The sequence below is a fragment of the Sinocyclocheilus rhinocerous genome, unplaced genomic scaffold, assembly GCF_001515625.1.
Source record: "Sinocyclocheilus rhinocerous isolate Xijiao unplaced genomic scaffold, SAMN03320098_v1.1 scaffold768, whole genome shotgun sequence".
NCBI lineage: Eukaryota > Metazoa > Chordata > Actinopteri > Cypriniformes > Cyprinidae > Sinocyclocheilus > Sinocyclocheilus rhinocerous.
In genome coordinates this window covers 1000468-1020491 of record NW_015634483.1, presented here as the reverse complement: position 1 = coordinate 1020491, position 20024 = coordinate 1000468, and the positions used below count along the sequence as shown (strand labels likewise).

The 20024-nt window shown below is 35.9% G+C and overlaps 1 pseudogene; it reads left to right on the top strand.

The window, feature by feature from the left end:
* Positions 1-1036: 1036 nt before the first annotated feature.
* On the top strand, positions 1037-18144 carry LOC107745674 (band 3 anion exchange protein-like; annotated as a pseudogene).
* The last annotated feature ends 1880 nt before the right edge of the window (positions 18145-20024 follow it).

The following is a 20024-nucleotide window of genomic DNA, read 5'->3' as shown; positions in this document are numbered from 1 at the left end:
ATTAATTAATGTCAGAACCACTGTAAAAAAATAACTTCAAATATTTTTTTTAATTCGAAGGTGTGCATAAAACAAAGATTATTGGAGTATGTTTCACAAGAAAATATAATTTCAGTCTTTCTACAACAAAATTTCACATTTAATTCAATATGTTATACTTGCCATTTCTTTGTAATTGTGAAAATTACTTAATATAGTAATGTGAATGTAGTATGATAATTCTTTCTACACCATTTTTTTTTTCTTTTTTTGTTCAGTGAAATATGTTAAAAACAGATGTGCTGTGATTATGTTTGTTGCTATTTAGTGTTTTTAGAGAATCAAATCAAAAGTGCCTTTTACCCAGGGGGCCCTTTGGTCCTGTTTTGCTTTCTTACAGTATGTATCTGCAACATCTGTCACCATTATGTACACAACTGTCATAGTCGTGAGTGTTCACACAACAAAACCAACGCATGACAAAAACCAGAAGACATTTGTTTCCATTTCTCAGGTTCTTTTTCTACTCTGTATGTACTAAATTTGATCCAAGGGTGTCTGAGAACATTTGTTTTTTCTGTACAGCAATAAGCTTTTCTCTCTGGTTGCAGTTTCAGTATTTTCTGTGCTGTGTAAATGCTTTCAAGCTGTCAAAGTGATCTAATGGGATATTTTCTCTTTTCTTTCAGATTCTGTTTTAGGCTAATTTAGTGCGAGGCTGGAAGTAACTAACACACTCTGGTCTATAACAAGAACAAGAAATGTGTTAAAACACAGCTGTTTAATACAATCGTTGAGAATTTATAAAAGAACAAGATTCACTATTTGGACTTTAATTATATTTTATTAATACCTTGTGTATTCTGGAAATGCACATTTGACCTGATTTTGCATATATTTTTCTATTTTTTTGTATTTTGATTAAAAAAAAAAAAAAATGCAGCCAGATCATAATAGATGCTATGACCTGAGCCTTGACCCTGTGAGCCTGCATGGAGAACGATGAGACAAGAGGTCAAGAGGAGAATGTTCCTCAAGCAGTGCTCTGTTCGTAGAGATGTTGAAGGTGAGAGGAAACTAGTGTCACTAGTGTGTGTGTGTGTGTGTGTGTGTGTCTGTGTGTGTCTGTGTCTGTGTGTGTGTAGGTGACACCGGCTCTATAATTGTGATAAGATACAGAGAACACACACACACACGCAGGATCTTTCCAACCAGTCCACAGTTATCAAGGCATACTGTTTACTGCATCAATATTATGGGTGACTCCAAGAACACATCGTCTTGGGTGTGTTTGTGTGTGTGTAAGAAAAAGACAAAAGGAGATATGGATACATTTTAATACTTTAATGTGTTTAAAGTCAAATGTATCTGCAAATGTACATACAGCCAGCCTAAAAAGTATAATGATACTATAAAGATATAAAAGAAAAAGTGACAAATACTGTTTTTTTAACAATTACTTTCACCCTTTTTGTAATTTTATCAATGATTTTCAAGAAACTAGTGTTTTATGATTTAAAAACCAACATTTACAACCTAACCTAACAATCTTATTTTTGTGAATTTTTTTCATGCGTGCACAAAAATCATTCTATAAAATAACTGATAAATAAAATTCATATTTTGATATTTTGTTTTCTAATGCAATGACATTCATATGTTTTCAAGTACTTTTTGGGGTCACTGTATACCTGAAGTATTTAGATCAGTGTCTTCAGGCATTTTAACCATGTATGCGTGTGTGTAGAGGTGTGTCTGATATCTGCAGGTGTACACAGTGTTTATAAAGGTCTGCGCACTTTTGTGAGGGGCTGTGACAGAGAATATTGCTTGAAAAGTTGGGTCAATTATTGAATATATGAGGTAAGTGCAATTAGTTTCACTATTATTGCTTTTAAATTGTAATTTAGTTGTTTTGTTTGTGTCATGTTTTAATTTATTTTAAACTGGGTTATACTGTTATAGATATATATAGTAATATTTATAAAATTATATTCACAGTAGAAAATGCAGTTAAATTTTAAAATGCTATATTTTTTTAGAATTGAATACAAAATGCAATACCTAATGCATTACCTGAATACAAAACTAAACTTATAATCGCTATAAAACTATGCAAATAGCATACATGATGATTTATAAATGACTGTTGTATCAGTTTTGAGCACAAAAACAATAACACAAATTATTGTGTAAGCATAAATTATTATTCTTGTTTAATTTACTTTATTTACATAATTCTCAGGTACAAGGGTCAACGCAAACTAACCCCAAACAGACACACACACACACACACATACACACCAGATTTAGTGGCTAAATGTATCATTCAAGAGGTACAACAGCAACATAATGCTAAGCCTTTAACAACAGAAGTCAGGTTAAGTATTGTACTTTTTAAATGATTGAATAATAATAACTTATACACAGTACATTATAGATCCAAATTGTTTGCATATTGTAAATTGTTTACGTTAATACTATTTTGTGCTCTCTACAGTAATGAAGAAACACAAAATTACTTTGGTTTATTGTTGGGGTTTTGATTTTTTACATGCATGTTTGCTTATAAATATTATTTCTAGGTCATTTATTTCATAGGTCATGTAGACTATTTTGCATGCAGTATCAAATAAATAAAATGTATAACACACACATATAATAAAAACAACAGATTTGAAAGGTTTTAAAGATTTAAATGATTAATTTGTCCACTGTATTGTTTTGGCTGCTCTGAATGTTAACATCAAGAAAGCAAACATGCATATTTCAATTCAGTACAGTTTACCATGATTCTAATGTGATTGTCTGTGAAATTACTTTGACTTGACTTGATTAATATGACACACAAGCACACAGACACGCTCACTGATAAGTTTCCACATTTGCATTCTGGCTTGTGCCACTCACACTCCTGGTGTTTGTAGGGTAAACATGAGCTTTAATTTATCAGTCATCACTGGACAGAAAACACACACACACACACACACACACACACACACACGGTCACACCAGAGGTCCAGCCATCATTGTCTACATCTCTGCTTTGAATTATAACATCCAGTAGAGCAAGAAGGACACTTACAGATATTACATGACATCAAGTTGTAACGGACATAATCTATTTTTACTTCATCTGACCATGTAAACCATCAAAATATACATACATAATTATTAATCAAACTGCTATACTTAAAATTCATTGTGATGTTTAGTGTACTTACATATGATAATAGAATAGTAATAGAATAGTAATAATTTATTGTTATCTGTGGTCAGGCATATGTGAAAATGAATGAGTCTGTGAAGAACCCAAACCAGCAGAGCTATTGGCAGGAGATGGGCAGATGGGTGGGCTTTGAGGAGACCTATGATGTCGAAGCGGGCCGCTGGGGCCCGTCACACATCTCCTACCTCACCTTCAAGAGCCTGGTGGAGATACACAGGACAATGAACACGGGTGAGGGAATGCCTGCACAGACTTGCTTTCTGTAAAGAAAGGCTGTAAAGACTGTGTGTAGAAGCACTACCAGACATTATATAACATTATATACCTCTGTACATTACAGTACATAATACTTAATAGATATTTATATATTATTAGTTATTATTGGATATTTCCATATACACTACCATTCAAATATGTTGGGTTGGTAAGGCCTTTTTAATGTTTTCGAGTCTCTTACGCTCACCAGAGCTGCATTTATTTGACCAAAATGCAGTAAAAACAGTAATATTGTGAAATATCATTCCAATTTAAAATAACTGTTTTCTATTTAAATATATTTTAAAGTGTAATTTATTCCTGCAATAGAAAAGCTGCATTTTCAGCATCATAACTCCAGTCTTCAGTGTCACGTGATCCTTCAGAAATCATTCAAATATACACTGATTTTTCTGCTCAAGAAACATTTGTTATTATCAATTATCAACATCAAAATCAATGATCAAAAGCAGGATTCTTTGATGAATAGTTAAATCAAAACAAAAAATGATTTGAAACTGTTTTTTTTGTGACAATGTAAAAGTCTTTACTGTCACTTTTGATCAAATCTATGCATCTTTCATTTTTCTTAAAAAAATAAAAATAAAAAAAAATGACTGACCCCAAACTTTTACACAGTAAAGTATCTTCATTAAATAGTTTATAGATCGGACACTTTTAATTTACCTGACATTTTTTACAGTAGCTTTCAGAAACATAATCTGTTTAACATAATCAACAGAATTATGTATATGTGTGTTTGCTAATGACTTATTAATGAAAGTTAATGAAGGTCCCAGTCCTGTTCAGACAGGGTTAGCATGGTTATTAGCTAGTGTGGAATGTGAGCAAAAATGTAACTTCACTACACGGGCTCAGATGAGATGGTCATATAGTTAGTGTCCTGAAAAACCAGCTCAACCTGAGCTCTTCAGCTGCGTCCTTAGTGTCAGTCAGAGCACTCTTCCTCTCTTTTGCCTTCCTCTCTCTATTGTCTTTTCTTTTCTCTTTGTTTTGTTTTGGGGTTTTTTGGATCAGGTTTAATGATGCCAGACAGAGAGGAGAAGACGCTCTCCAGTGTTATTGAGAAGATTGTGGATGCCCTGGTTAGCAAAAAGGAGATTCAGCCAGGGGACAGAGATAAGGTTCTTCAAGCATTAATGCACAAACAGAGGTACTACACACATCACACATTTTGACATAGAAATACATACATGCATACATACATACATACATAAATCAAGGTGGACATAATTGAAATGTTTTATGCCCTCGTGTACTGAGCGAAAGCGCTTGCACGTGCAGAACTTGTGTGTGTGTATGGAATGTAATTTGAAACTCTGAATTTCTCCCCGCAATGGACAATAGGCCTACCGTTTATTATATCTAGTTTTATATCGATATATTGATATACAAATGTTCCAAACGCGTCTGAAAATAGAACATAGGGTAAGCTGCTGCGGGATGAACATAAATCGTGCTTTATTGTATGCTATATTAACCCATTCAAATTAACTCATAAACCTTAAAGCGGATTGCCTTCCTGACAGATGCGTGTGCTGTTTAATGCATTTGAGACCTGTTTTCCGCTTACGCGTCTGTCCCTGTAAATGTTAGAAAGTATTTCCATTTTGTACAAAGGCTTGATCGTCCTGATATCAAGCAAGTCTCCATTAAACTTCACTCCGTTAAACTAGACAGCCTGCTACCCTGTCAGATTTTGCTACCTCCCATTAAAACAGATGGTAGCATAATTTGATAGCGAAAAGTGCTACCTATCAGATTTTGCTTCCAGCATGATATTAATAAGGTGTGAGGCTTTATTAGGGATGGAACGGTACACAGAAGTCACGGTTCGGTACGTACCTCGGTTCGGGGGTCACGGTTAGATACGATTTCGATACAACAGGGGGAAAAAAACAAATCTATGCTCGGTTTCTTTTCATTTATTTTGAACAGAAAGTAGTACAAATTACCATTTTTTTCCAACTAGATGTAAAACTACTAAATATTATTACATTATGTTATATATATATATAATCTGCAGTACATAAGGAATAAATTCTTGAAATATATTTGATTTAGTTTACAGATAAATGAGAAAAAACGTCTCTAGGTTACTTATGTAACCATCGTTCCCCGAGGGAACGAGACGCTGCGTCGAGAATTGCTTTGGGAACGCCCCTGCGTGACCGCGTTCTGAAGCACGTGTAAAATCAGTCCAATGGAGCAGCGAGACGTCATGAGCGGGGTGATGTGAGCACCAGGAAGTATAAAAGTGCATCCGGTAGAGCGCAAGTTAGCTTCGATGAAGTAGCGCCTGGAGGGATGCAGGGAGTATGGCAAAGAGACGCAGCGTCTCGTTCCCTCGGGGAACCATGGTTACATACGTAACCTAGAGACGTTCCCCTTCAGGAACTCGAGCTGTGTCGAGAATCGCTTTGGGAACGAGAATACCCACTGCGCCATACTACCAAGTCCCTGCCTGTGTGTATATCAGATGAGCACATCGCGAAGAGAGAACTTGGGAACCTGGGGTAGATGCCAGGTCTAGGTTATAGAAGCGGACAAAACTGTGCGGAGAGGACCAGCCCGCCGCAGCACAAATGTCCTGCAAGGCCACACCCAAGTTGAAAGCCTTGGAGGCCGCCATACTCCTGGTCGAGTGCGCTCTGACCCCCATAGGTGACGGGAGGCCAGAGGACTCGTAGGCTAGTGAGATGGCCTCGACCACCCACCTACTCATAGTCTGCTTGGTCGCCGGAAATCCCTTCTTTGGCGGACCAAAACAAACAAAAAGCTGATCTGCCTTACGCCACGGGGCAGCTCTGTGTGCGTAAGCGTCCAGTGCTCGAACTGGACAGAGCAGATTAAGCCTTTCTCGGCCTACTTCCTGGTACGGAGGAGGACAGAATGCCTGAAGTACTATGGGCACTGGTGAAGAAGTGGGCACCTTAGGGACATACCCGGCCCTCGGGTAAAGGAATGCCCTAACCATGCCTGGAGCAAATTCCAGGCACGAAACAGAAAGTGCCTGAAGATCCCCGATCCTTTTCAGTGACGTGCCTCGGCAACAGCGGGACCGCTGCCAGCGGGATCGCGAGCCTGGCCGCTCTCATCAAACACAGCCAGGTGAGAGCGGAGCATACGCAGCGAGAGTAACTCGTAGTCATGACAATCAGCCCCCTCGAGAGCTGACAGTGCATGCTCCGCTCCTAAACAAACAACACACAGATCGTGTGTATCAACCCGCTGCCAGATAGCGTGGGCAGGGAGGAACACAACGTCTGTAATGCCGTTTGCTCGCCATAGACTTTTGCTTAGACTTTGACATTTCTTTTCTTTTGAATGCTTGTGGACTGACAGACAACATTAAATAAGACTGACATACACAGAGTGCTACTGAAGAGCATAGTGACATCCTTTGTTTTCTTTATTTTACAAAAGCACAATGTTTTGTTTTCATTGTGAGTGTACACAAATAAAAGCATACCTTTATACAGTGATGCATTATTAATAAGGCAATAAGTGTTTAAAGTTGATTCTGCTGGTATAAGGAAACAGTGATCGTGCCGGCGCGCACGCACACACACACACACACACACACACACATCAGTTCCAGCATTGCTAACTTGACAGCGCAGTTGGTAATTTATCAAAATTAAATAGAGTGAACCAAACATCAGCGCGCCCGCCTCTGTGTCACCGTTGGAACGCGACTGTAGTACAAAGCCTATAATTTACATAATAAATAATGGTTTAGCATTCAGATACGTTACATCGCAAATATGGAAATATTATGGAATATTTGGATTTGTGCCGAATGAGAGAGGTAGGATACACGAGCACAAAGCTCCATTTCGCAAACAGTGCACAAGCCTTTAAAGTATACTCCTTTGTCAGTCTGTGAGAGACGCATTCAGAATCAGCACATGGTCACTGTCTAGTGGGCTTTGTTTTCAAGTGCGCAACTCACGGCATTCACTGTTCTTCTGCTGGCGGCCGGTTATCAAACAGCGTTGCATTGCTGCGGGTATTCATTGTAAGGCCTCATGCACCGAACCGAGATGTCCGTACCGTGACGGTTCTGTACGAATACATGTATCGTTCCACCCCTAATATATATATATATATACTAATAGGGGTGGTATACTAAACGTATTGCAGTATTCCACTGTATTGCATAGTAGGGCTGTCAAAATGGCTGAAAAACTACATTCGAATTTTGTACTTCCGCATTGATGTTCTCTTTTTCCGCTATATTTGTAATGAACAACGCCGCAGCGCCGCATCTAGTGGGTTCAACTGGATAGGTTAACAAAAACATTATAATGCAACGACACTTACATCGTCATCGCATCTCGTGCGCCGCTGATAAGGCTGCCTCCTTAACGCACACCTAAAATTTGAATGCAACGTTTTTGCATTCGAATGTGGATTTTTATTTTAAATTCGACGAATATTCGAAATTCGATTTATTTTATTTTTTTACAGCCCTATTGCATAGATAGGTAGGCCTATAACATTTGAGTAGTGAATAAGCCAAATACAAGTCTTCATGATCTCTCTCACACACACACACGTTTACTGTACAAACACAAAATTTTAGGCTACTGTTTGCATTTCTAGTACAACCCTCTTTCCTTAGCTCAAGTAGGCCATGCAAACCTCTAGCCTATGCCACATGCACTGGAATATGTATTACATTCAGTGTTGGGGAGTAACTTGTTACATGTAACGGAATTACGGAATTTAATTACAAAATAAATGTAACTGTAATCTGTTACAGTTACTAAGAAAAAAATGTGTAATTAAATTACAGTAACTTATGAAAATGTTAATGATTACAAAGGGGGTTACATTAATATTTTCACACACATACAGATTTGATTGATTTCTTTCCCAAACTGCGCTGACTGCTCTAAAATATGAGACATCAATGTTTCAGGAGACAGATAGGACTGTCTTATTTATGACACAGAATAGGACCTGCTTATTTGATAACTGTTTTATTTCCTATTTGGTTCATGTATATGCTTTATTTTTTAAGATTAATTGTTTTTTTCCAAGGCATTGTTAGATGTCAGTGTTTCCATAGCTATGCAAAGATTTGATTTCAAAAACAGTATCACAGCTATTAAACTATATCTTGTTATGATTTTAAATCTGTATTTAACCTCAGAACAATCTCAACGTAAAAAGAGCTGCTAAAGTCTGATTTTGTGGTGGCTGTGCTTTAAAACTATTATCATCTTAATTCAAGTGATGAAGGATTTTGAAAGTCTGACAGTAAGTGTTGAGTATACTGTAAGGTTAACCCTGCCTGCTTTAAATTTTTCAAAATGATTTACAGTTGAAAACATTCGTTAGAAATTTAGAGAAGTAATAAAAAAAAGTAATCAAATGTAATCAGTTGCATTACTTTAATAAATACATTTTAAATTACTTATTACATTTTAAATAGGGTAACTTGTAATCTGTAACCTATTACATTTCCAAAGTAACTTTCCCAACACTGATTACACTGAAAGTTTAATTTTCAAATGAAAATGGCAACATGATGGTTTTATAAAGTATGCATTATGTGCTTCATTTTCGCTGGAGGAAACATCTGTGGTGTGATGAGGGGTGAACGCAGTGAAAACGTAGGCTACAGTAGATGGGGAACCGATTGCTCCCCCATGATATTTTGTAAACTGTATTTATGACAAAGAACTGCACAGATGCAGATATTGTAACAATCTATCGATAAACACACACCTTGTCCTCTTTTTGTCGCTCTGCGTCGACGCGGTCTGCGGATTGAAAAAGAACGCGCTAAAGACGGAGAGGAGCCGATGGAAGTTTTCATATTTAAAGGGGACTGAGGCGATCACGAATTCGTATACAGTTTATGGAGCTAATCGCAAAATTTTAGGGGGGCTGAGTAGTCATTTTGGGGGGCTATAGCTCCCCTAAAAATGGCCAACGACGCCCATGCAGTCGTCCCAAGGAGTATTGAAATAGTATACTTACAAGTATACTACTAGTACACTGATATTTGTATACTTACTACACAAAGTATACTTAAAAATATACTTGAACTTAACTTAAGTATACTTACTAAAATAAACTTGAAGTATACTACTTTTTGGTAAGGGCGGCGCGCCCATGTGCGGCAAACAGACGGAGCGTAATAATTTTGACTAAAATACAGGCTACATTTTGCTAAAATATTTTAGATCCAAAAGTTCTCCCATTTACAGCACCATAAACTGCAGTACGAAGAGTGTTTTGCAGCATGACCGAAATTATTAAGACAATATAGTTTGTTCAGTAGCCTAATTAAAAAGAAACAAGAAGCAATTTTGTGATGTTTTTCCCTCTGCTGTACCGAAAACATAACGAACCGTTACCAAGATACGTACCGAATCATCATTTTTGTGCAGGCCTACGTTGCACTCAAGTAAAAATACAAGACTTTAATATACCAGTGTAACATTACCATATGGTCCCACATTTTATGAGGTGTCTTTAGCTAAAAAGCCAGTTCACATTTAAAACCAAGAATTTTTTTCTTTCTCTCTTTCCAGCCAGTCTGTAGAGACCCAGCCTCTGACTTCAAGTGTGAAAATGGAGAAATTCTCTGTCACAGAGAAAGTGAGCACAAGTTTTCTTGTTTTAACTGTTCTGAGTGTATCTTCGACATGTTCTCTGTCATTTATTTTCTAATACAATAATATAATACAAATTTGTAGCAAATTTGTAGTAGCCTAATACAATAACATATCATTTGACATTTTTTGACTATATTCTCAACTGAAGAGGGACACAGCTGGTACTGCAGAGGCCTCGATGGTGCTTGTAGGTGAGAATAGCATCCATTTCAGATGAATATTTTAATGACGACACTGAGTTTAACATTTTATAAGTCCAATTATATCGTTTACATTTAAAAGTTTGATTTTCACATGTTTCTGTTAGCAAGCATTGATTGTATTTTTTACTCTATAATGTGCTGGTTTGTGTGTGTAAGGTGCTCTGGAGTTCCTGGAGAGGCCTACGATAGCATTTGTGCGTCTACGGGATGCTGTGGTGCTGGAGTCTGCTCTGGAAACTCCCGTGCCTGTGCGGTTCATCTTCATCCTGATTGGCCCAACCACAGCTGACATGGACTATCATGAGTGTGGCCGAGCGATGGCAGCACTACTTGCTGACAAAGTAAGAGCAAATCTGCCATCACTGCAACCGTTACCTTTTTAGATTTAGCGTGGTTTTTTTTCTATAAATGAAAGAGATCTATGCAAACTGCTACTTAGGTGTATTTTAAAGAGAGCATACTTTAATGATTATGTTTCTTAACACACTTCTGGAATGGAAGTGGAATGTCTAATAATGCAACCATATTAATTATGCATGCCCTAGTGCATTCTACGATTAAGGAACATGTGAACCATAAAACAATTTCAGTCTAACTTTTGATAAAGGAAATGAATGATAAACACTACATTTTCAGATTTATTTTAAATATTTAACGTTTAATCTGTTTCTGTTTTGTTTTTCCTACACCTGTCTTTCACAGGTATTTAACCAGGCAGCTTTCCAGGCTCAGAGTGACCGGGAGCTGACTGATGCTGTGGGAGACTTCATGGACTGCTGCATTGTGATTCCACCCACTGAGATTCAGGACGAGTCCATGCTAACATCACTCATCCCCTTCCAGAAGAAACTACTGCAAGAGAGACTCCGTCCATCTGACCCCAAACTCCGCCTGGATGTCAAACCTCGCAAGCGTAAGGATAGTTGCTGCTATCATCTTCATCTACTTTGCTGCTCTCTCACCAGCCATCACCTTCGGAGGTCTCCTTGGTAAGTATGTTTAGACTGAAGAAGGCTTTGTTAACGCTGTACACCAATCCCATTTGTTTCCCAAATCTGATCTTTATGACTGAGCATTCACACTGTCAGGCGGGCACTGTCACACTGTCAGTGTGGAAAGAGAAGACAGAAAACTGGAAGTTTCAGAGGATTTACTGTACTGTCTGTATCCATTTTTTCACACTCATTCACTGAATGCCACACAGTATATAATGTGAAAGAGTGAGCAAGTGATCGTTTGTTTAACATTACATGCACATCCCAAAAACCTATTTCAAATCTGATAGGACTTTTCAGACTAAGATGCATTTTCAAAAAACAGATTTGAAGCTTTATGAAGCTTTATGAAGTTTTAGAAGTGACATTTTTGTTGTAAATGTTGTTGTGAAACTTTTAAATTCCAAACTCAGAAATTCAGATTGAAACAAAAACTAGATCATATTATAATCTAAATATTTAAACTTGACCAAAAATGTTGAGAAATAAAAAAAATAAAACACCTGCTGTTTAAAAACACAAATCTATAAAATATGCCAGAAAAAAAAAAACAGTTTTGTTACATGTCTAGATATCCTTTAAATTCAAAGCAGCTAAATTTGACAAAAGACTTGAGAAGGTTGCATTACTGGATTTTACGGTTTGTTGTTTGACATTTCTATTGTAAAACAGTTGTCAAATATTAAATGTTTAGCTACTTACATCTCGCACCTTGTATTATTTCATACCTTAAAATGTAAGCACTGGAATTCATGTTTGATGTCTGTGAATATTTAGATAAAAATGTAAAATTATAGCTTCAAGTTTTCAGATGAATAAACTTAGAACTCCAAATACAGATGCTTTTTAAAGATATAAAATATGGCACAAATACATTTTGTTAAATGACAGATTCAAATGTATTTATTTATTTATTTTGGGTCACTTATCTAGTTCCACAATTTTTCATGTGCATTATATACTCACATTATATACTGTACTTTTCTCCACAGCTGATAAGGTGGATAACATGATGGGTGTTTCGGAGCTGATGATCTCCACTTCAGTGCTAGGCATTATCTTCTGCCTGATCGCTGCCCAACCTGTACTAGTTATCGGCTTTTCTGGGCCACTGCTGGTGTTTGAAGAGGCCTTTTTTAATGTTAGTGTTTCTCTCTCTTTACAACATCTATTTGAATACAGCATCAACCTTGTGTAATTGCTGGTCAGTTCATTTAAATTCTCCCATCATGCTTTTCCTCCTGGCTGAAGTTCTGTAAGTCTCAGGACATTGAGTACATCGTAGGCCGAGTGTGGGTTGGCGCTTGGCTGGTGGTCATCGTTGTGGTCATTGTTGCCTTTGAAGGAAGTTTCCTGGTCCGCTTCATTTCCCGCTTCACTCAAGAGATCTTCTCCATCCTCATCTCCCTCATCTTCATCTACGAGACCTTTGCCAAACTTGGCAGGGTACACACTTTTTAATTTGATATTTTCATGTGTATTCTATTGCGTCTTTAACATGCAACAATTCCTGTACTTTTGTATCTTTTGGCTTCATACATTTTGCCACATTTCATTTTTGTTTTTTTGTTTTTTTCAGGAATTTGGTTAACCAGAGACAGAGACCATGATCAGCTCTTATTACATGCGAAATGCAAACGACCTAGAGAATATAATTTAATTTAATTTATCAAAATGTATGTCTCCTAATAGTTTTTCAACTGTAATTCCTCTAATACAAAATTATAGTAATTGATGGTGCTTGCTAAGGCAAATTAGCCTTAAAATGGACCAGCAATTGGGCTCTTTTGCCTTGGGCTAGTAATAACCACCTAGCAATCTGTAACCACTCAGAACACTATAGCAGCTACTTAGCAATGCATGGAGTTTGCATGGACAAGCAATTTTCACAAAATTATACTAAACTCCAGTAGCTAACAGTAGCAAAGATGCTTCTTTTTATAACTTTATGTAGGCTACTTTAAATTTCTTGAGCATACAATACTGGTCAAAAGTTTGTAATCAGTAAGATTTTTTAATGCTTTTCTTATTTACTTACATTGTTCTTTGAAGCTCACCAAGGCTATATTTGATCAAAAATACAGTAAAATGTGAAATATTCTTACCTGTTTTCTGTTTTATATATATTAAAATGAAATTTATTCCTGTGAGAAATCATTCTAATACTGATTTTGTGCTCAATTATTAATAATAGTTCTTATTATTAATGTTGATAACATTTTTTGCTGCTTAATGTTAATGTGGAAACCATAAAAATATTTTTCGGGATTCTTTGATTAGATGAAAGTTCAAAAGAACAGCATTTATTTAAAAACAGAAAACATCGCTTTTGATCGATTTAATGTGTCCTTGCGGAATAAAAATATTAATTTCTTACTTACCCCAAAACTCCTGAATGGTAGTGTATCATGGCTTCCACAAAAATATTAGACAGCAAAAACTGTTTATAATATTGATAATAATAAGAAATGTTTCTTGAGAACCAAATTTGCATTTTAAAATGATTTCAGAAGAGTGATGTTACTTTTAAAAAGTGCTCAAATAAAAAAAGCTATTTGACATTGTAATAAAATGTACTGTGTTTTTAATTAAATAAAGCAGCCTTAATTTGGTTTATTTAAAAAAAAATTGAATTATTCACATTTTTGACCAGTAGTGTACTCGGTACTCACTCAAGACATTAATTTAATATACTATAATACTGTGTAAACTTTTCTCTCCATTTCATCCTTCATTCCAGATTTTCAAAGAACACCCTCTTATCCTGAATTATGAGCATTTAAACACTACAGCTGAGGACCCTTGGCACTCAGTTGTCAGCTATCAGAGACTCCTGGAAAATGTTACAGGCAATATGTCTGTTGTGAGGTCCGTTACACACCGGTCTTATCCCAACACAGCTCTTCTGTCCATGTGTCTCATGTTTGGCTGTTTCTCTATTGCATACTACCTACGCATGTTCAAGAATGGCAAATTCCTTCCAGGCAAGGTAAATAGACTGATGCAGACTGTGATCAAAATTGGACAAACTGACTTTATAGCAGTCTTCACTGAGTAAGTTCCATTAATGTAAAAGACTGAATGTTTGATGCATAGATTCGGCGTTTGCTTGGTGACTTTGGAGTTCCCATCGCAATTTTCCTCATGGTTGCTGTCGATATCAATGTTGAGGATACATACACTCAGGTGTGCTTGTAAATATCATTTCATTTCTAATAGAATTCTAATAGGAAATTCTTATTTTAATTTTAGATGAGAGTTCGATTCCTTGTTTTTTTAGGTTGATGATGGGTAATGGCTGCCTTTAGACAGATGACACTTTTAGGATACCAATTCAGTTCCAATTCTATAAAGTTACCGTCTTGACCTCTCTGACCTTTGACTTGTGTCACAGAAACTGGTGGTGCCTAAGGGTCTTCAGGTGTCCAACCCTAAGATGCGGGGATGGTTAATCAACCCTATGGGTGAACACAAGCCCTAGGTAAATAGACTGATGCAGACTGTGATCAAAATTGGACAAACTGACTTTATAGCAGTCTTCACTGAGTAAGTTCCATTAATGTAAAAGACTGAATGTTTGATGCATAGATTCGGCGTTTGCTTGGTGACTTTGGAGTTCCCATCGCAATTTTCCTCATGGTTGCTGTCGATATCAATATTGAGGATACATACACTCAGGTGTGCTTGTAAATATCATTTCATTCTAATAGAATTCTAATAGGAAATTCTTATTTTAATTTTAGATGAGAATTCTGAGGTTTTTTTTAGGTTGATGATGGATAATGGCTGCCTTTAGACAGATGACACTTTTAGGATACCAATTCAGTTCCAATTCTATAAAGTTACTGTCTTGACCTCTCTGACCTTTGACTTGTGTCACAGAAACTGGTGGTGCCTAAGGGTCTTCAGGTGTCCAACCCTAAGATGCGGGGATGGTTAATCAACCCTATGGGTGAACACAAGCCCTTCCCCATATGGCTGATGTTCGCCTCTGTTGTCCCAGCTATGTTAGTCTTCATCCTCATCTTCCTAGAGTCTCAGATTACCACGTGAGTGATGTTTTCTGAAGGAAGATGACTGAAGGTTCTTTATTGGTTGATGCTTCCATGAAGAATCTTTAACATCCATGGAATCATCCTATTGCACAAAATGTTCTTTATGGTCGAACAAAAATGTTTTTTTTTGTTTGTTTGTTTTTAAGAATCATAAAAAAGTTCTTTGTGGAACCCAAAATGGTTATTTTACCCCCTTTTGGAACTTTTACTTTTAAGAGCACAACATAACTAAATAGACCAATCAAAATATATTTATTATATTTTAAGTAAAATTTACAGTTATGTGGAGTACTAGGAAGCTTGTTTCCGCCACAGGATGAAAAAATAAATAAAAAAGGCAACTGTGACTTATTATTGATTCATCTTCTCTGAGAAGAAAAGGCAGAATTGTGAGATATAAACTAGCAATTTGGAGAAAAAGTTGTAATTGTAAGATTAAAAGTTTTAGTTACCATTTTTATTCTGTAGCAAAAAATGAAAAAAAAAAAAAAAACAGAATAGTGAGATGTAAAATCAGAATTATGAGAAAAAAAGTTTGTGGGATATAAACTCCGAATTACAAGATGTACACTTGGAATTGAGAGGAAAAAGTCTTAATTTTGCATTTATGTCTCACAAGTATGACTTTTTTTTCTCAGAATTGTGAGTTTATATCTTGCCATTTTTTAAAATCAGAATTGTGAGATAAAAGTTGCAATTACCTTTTTTTTTATCCTGTGTAGGATGACACAGTGTGACAAAAATTGAAACAAAGATATTCTCTTTGAATAATGATTTGATTTATTGGTAACACTTTAGGGACCAATTCTCACTATTAACAAGTTGCTTATTAGCAACATATTGGCTGCTTATTAGTACTTACAAGCCACATATTCTGCATGACCATATTCTACTTCCCAAATCCTACCCAACACTTAACTTAACAACTACCGGTTACACTTTATTTTAAGGTGTCCTTGTTACAGTGTAATTTTACATTTAAGTACGGAGTAATATTAATTAACTACATGTACGTATATGGTTGGGTTAGGATTAGAGTTTGGCTTAGGGTTACTTGCATGTAATTGTGCATAATTTATTGTTATTATAATAGTAAGTACATGTAACGTGTAACAAGAACACCTTTTAAAATAAAATGTTACCCAACCTTACTATTAATGTGGAGCAAATTAGGAGTTTGTCGAGGCAAAGTCATAGTTAATGGTTTGTTAATAGTGAGAATCGGCCTTAAAGTAAAGTGTGACCGATTTATTTATAATGATTTAATTTCTAAACAAATCTTTTCACTTGGCTCTTGTTTTTCAAGACTAATTGTGAGTAAACCAGAGAGAAAAATGGTCAAGGGTTCTGGCTTCCACATGGATCTTCTCATCCTGGTGAGCATGGGAGGTCTGAGTGCCATATTTGGCATTCCTTGGTTGAGTGCCGCAACTGTAAGATCCGTATCTCACGCCAATGCCCTGACAGTCATGAGCAAGGGCCCAAAACCTGAGATTGAGAAGGTTCTGGAACAGAGAGTCAGTGGAGTAGTGGTGGCTTTGCTTGTTGGTATGTTGACAAACTTCTAAACTTCTTCTAAACATGGTTCTCACAATACTGCACTTTCTTATGGTACATTAACATCTTCTTTGTCTGTCCTTTTGCAGGTCTGTCCATTCTCATGGAGCCCATTCTAAAAATGATTCCAATTACAGTTCTGTTTGGAATCTTTCTCTACATGGGAATCACATCCCTCAGTGGGATTCAGCTTTGGGATCGAATGCTGCTCCTCCTTATTCCCAAAAAGTATCACCCAAATGAACCTTATGCTACAAAAGTATGTGTCTCTCAGAAGTTCTCACATCTTCCATTACTCTGTTAGAGTGCACTGCATTTCAGTTTTCCTTCGTGTAAATGTTACATTCTCATGGCTGGTTGCCTTTTGAATGTCAAACCAATTGATCCTGGTTTCTGTCTCCCTCTGCAGGTCAGCACCAATAGAATGCATGTATTCACTGCGATCCAGACCGTGTGTCTGGCAGTCCTGTGGATGGTGAAATCCAGCCCTGTGTCACTGGCTCTACCGTTCATCCTGATACTCACCATCCCTCTGCGCATGTTCATGACTGGACGACTTTTCACTGAGCAAGAGATGAAATATGTAAGTGGCACACTGACTGAGACAAAACAAAATGTTAATTGCAAGTTAAAGGCAAAGTGCATTAAACTTGCCATTGCATTTTCAAGCTATATATATATTAAAATGTAATATTCAGCATGATTACGCCAGTCTTCAGTGTCACATGATCTTTTAGAAATCATGCAGATTTGTTTGATTATTTTCAGTTATAATTGGTCCTCAATTATTAATAATGGTTCTTATTATTATTAATGTTGAAAACAGTTTTTGTTGCTTTAATATTTAAGTGGAAAACATGATACATCTTTTTCAGGATTCTCTGGTGAATAGAAGGTTCACAGGAACAGCATTTATTTAAAACAGAAATTATCTGTAACATTATAAATGTCCTTAATGTCACTTTTGAACAATTTACTGCATCCTTGCTGAATACTGCATTTACAGTATTCATTCAGTTATACATTCACTCTTATTCAAATGCCTAATATGTAGAAAATGCAAAGCGGCAAAATGTTTAACTATCAATTAACGTATCTAAATAATTTCCTTTCTACCTAATATCTTCAATACAGCTTGACGGCGATAATGCAAAGGCAACATTTGAAGAGGAGCCGGGAGTGGATGTGTATTCTGAAACACAGATGCCGTTATAGATCATTTTCCTGGAACCAAACTCATTTTTCACAATCAACTTTTTAAGAGTGCATCCGCAGCATAAAACATTTTGACAAGATGTTGCCCAACTTCAACCCCCTTTTCATGCAACTTTGACAAAATTGAGGAATTAAGTTTTATCGTTTTTTGGTGTGTATGGGGGGAGGGGTTCTCTGTTAATTGTTGCTATAATGGTCCATTACAGTTCTTACAAGATGACATATCATCATGACATGCAAAACTTGGATGTACATTCAAGTTCCTTTTATAACATTTGCACTGACATTCATTAGGTACTGCATTATGAAAATACACATAGAACCAGCACATCACAAAGATATGATATTGTTCTTGCATTATAAAGACATTTTTTTTAATAAATCCTTTGTCTTGTTGGAGGAGTAGATTCACTTCTCCCTTAATATAAACTAAAGATGTGCTATTACCGGTCTAGACGTCAGTGAATGACTTAAACCTAAATCTACAGCAAACAAGCTTATTTCCTTTCCATGTTACAGACAAATAAGACAAACAGCCAATGTTACACAGCATAAATGTGAAATATTTAATATATATATATATATAATAAATTCTGCAAAAAATATGCCTGATAGTTTGTTGTTTTTCTGTATTATCAAAACTGTCAAAAATGATATAACTTATTGGAGCCTACGGTTACCTCAACATTTCAGGTGCAGCTCGTCATTCACACTAACAAACCAATGAATTTTTATTGAAAATTGGTTGTAAAAAACAGAGAAACGTATGGTAGGGTACTCTCATGATCAATAATATTTAGAAGAGCTTTAACCAATATTCTTTTATTATTTACCATATGCAGAAGTATCTAACATTAATGATAAACTAATTCATGTAAAATAATTAATACAGTTAGGTCCATATATATTTGGACACTGATACAATTTTCATAATTTCGGCTCTGTATGCCACCAGAATAGAATTCAAATGAAACAATCAAGATGAAATTGAAGTGCAGACTTTAAGCTTTAATTCAAGGGACAAAAATAGAACATAAAATGCTTAGGAATTACAACCATTTTTATACACAGTCCCCCCATTTTCGGGGGCTCAAATGTAATTGGACAAATAAATATGATGATAAATAAAATGTTTATTTTTTAATATTTTGTTGAGAATCCTTTGCAGGCAATGACTGCCTTAAGTCTGGAACTCATGGACATCACCAGAGACTGGGTTTCCTCCTTTGTGATGCTTTGCCAGGCCTTTACTGCAGCTGACTTCAGTTGTTTGTTTGTGGGTCTTTCTGCCTTTAGTTTTGTAAGTGTGAAATGCGTGCTCAATCGGGTTGAGATCAGGAGATCATTATATAACTGTAACTTGAATATGTTTTGGTCAGCAGCTAAAATAAAAAAAATTATTGTGCCTGTGTCCAAATATATATGTACCTAACTATTCCCTATAAGTTGCCAGGACTTGTAAGTAAATAAACAAATAACCAGATAAAATTAATTAACATAATACAAATAAACTTTTAAAGGAAAAAGCAAATACAAATCATTAAAAAAAATGAAAAATGTATACATAAGTGAATAAATAAAATTAAACAAATAAATAAGCAAGCAAACAAAAAGTAACACAAAGGCACTTTCAAATGACAAAAACAAATCTAATGTAATTATTTTCAGTTAACTTAATTTTAAATGGGAAGAAATCCTCTGATATTTTTGAAACGTTTGATATTTTGTTACTATATTTGATATGCTCTATGTATGCGTGTTGGTCCAAATTTAATTCTAATTAAAAGGCTAAGTTAAATCTGTTCGTTATATATAGCGATGATGAGTCTTTGAAGAGAGGGTTTTTGCTCCCCTAATTTTTCAGATCGTTCCTTCGCTTA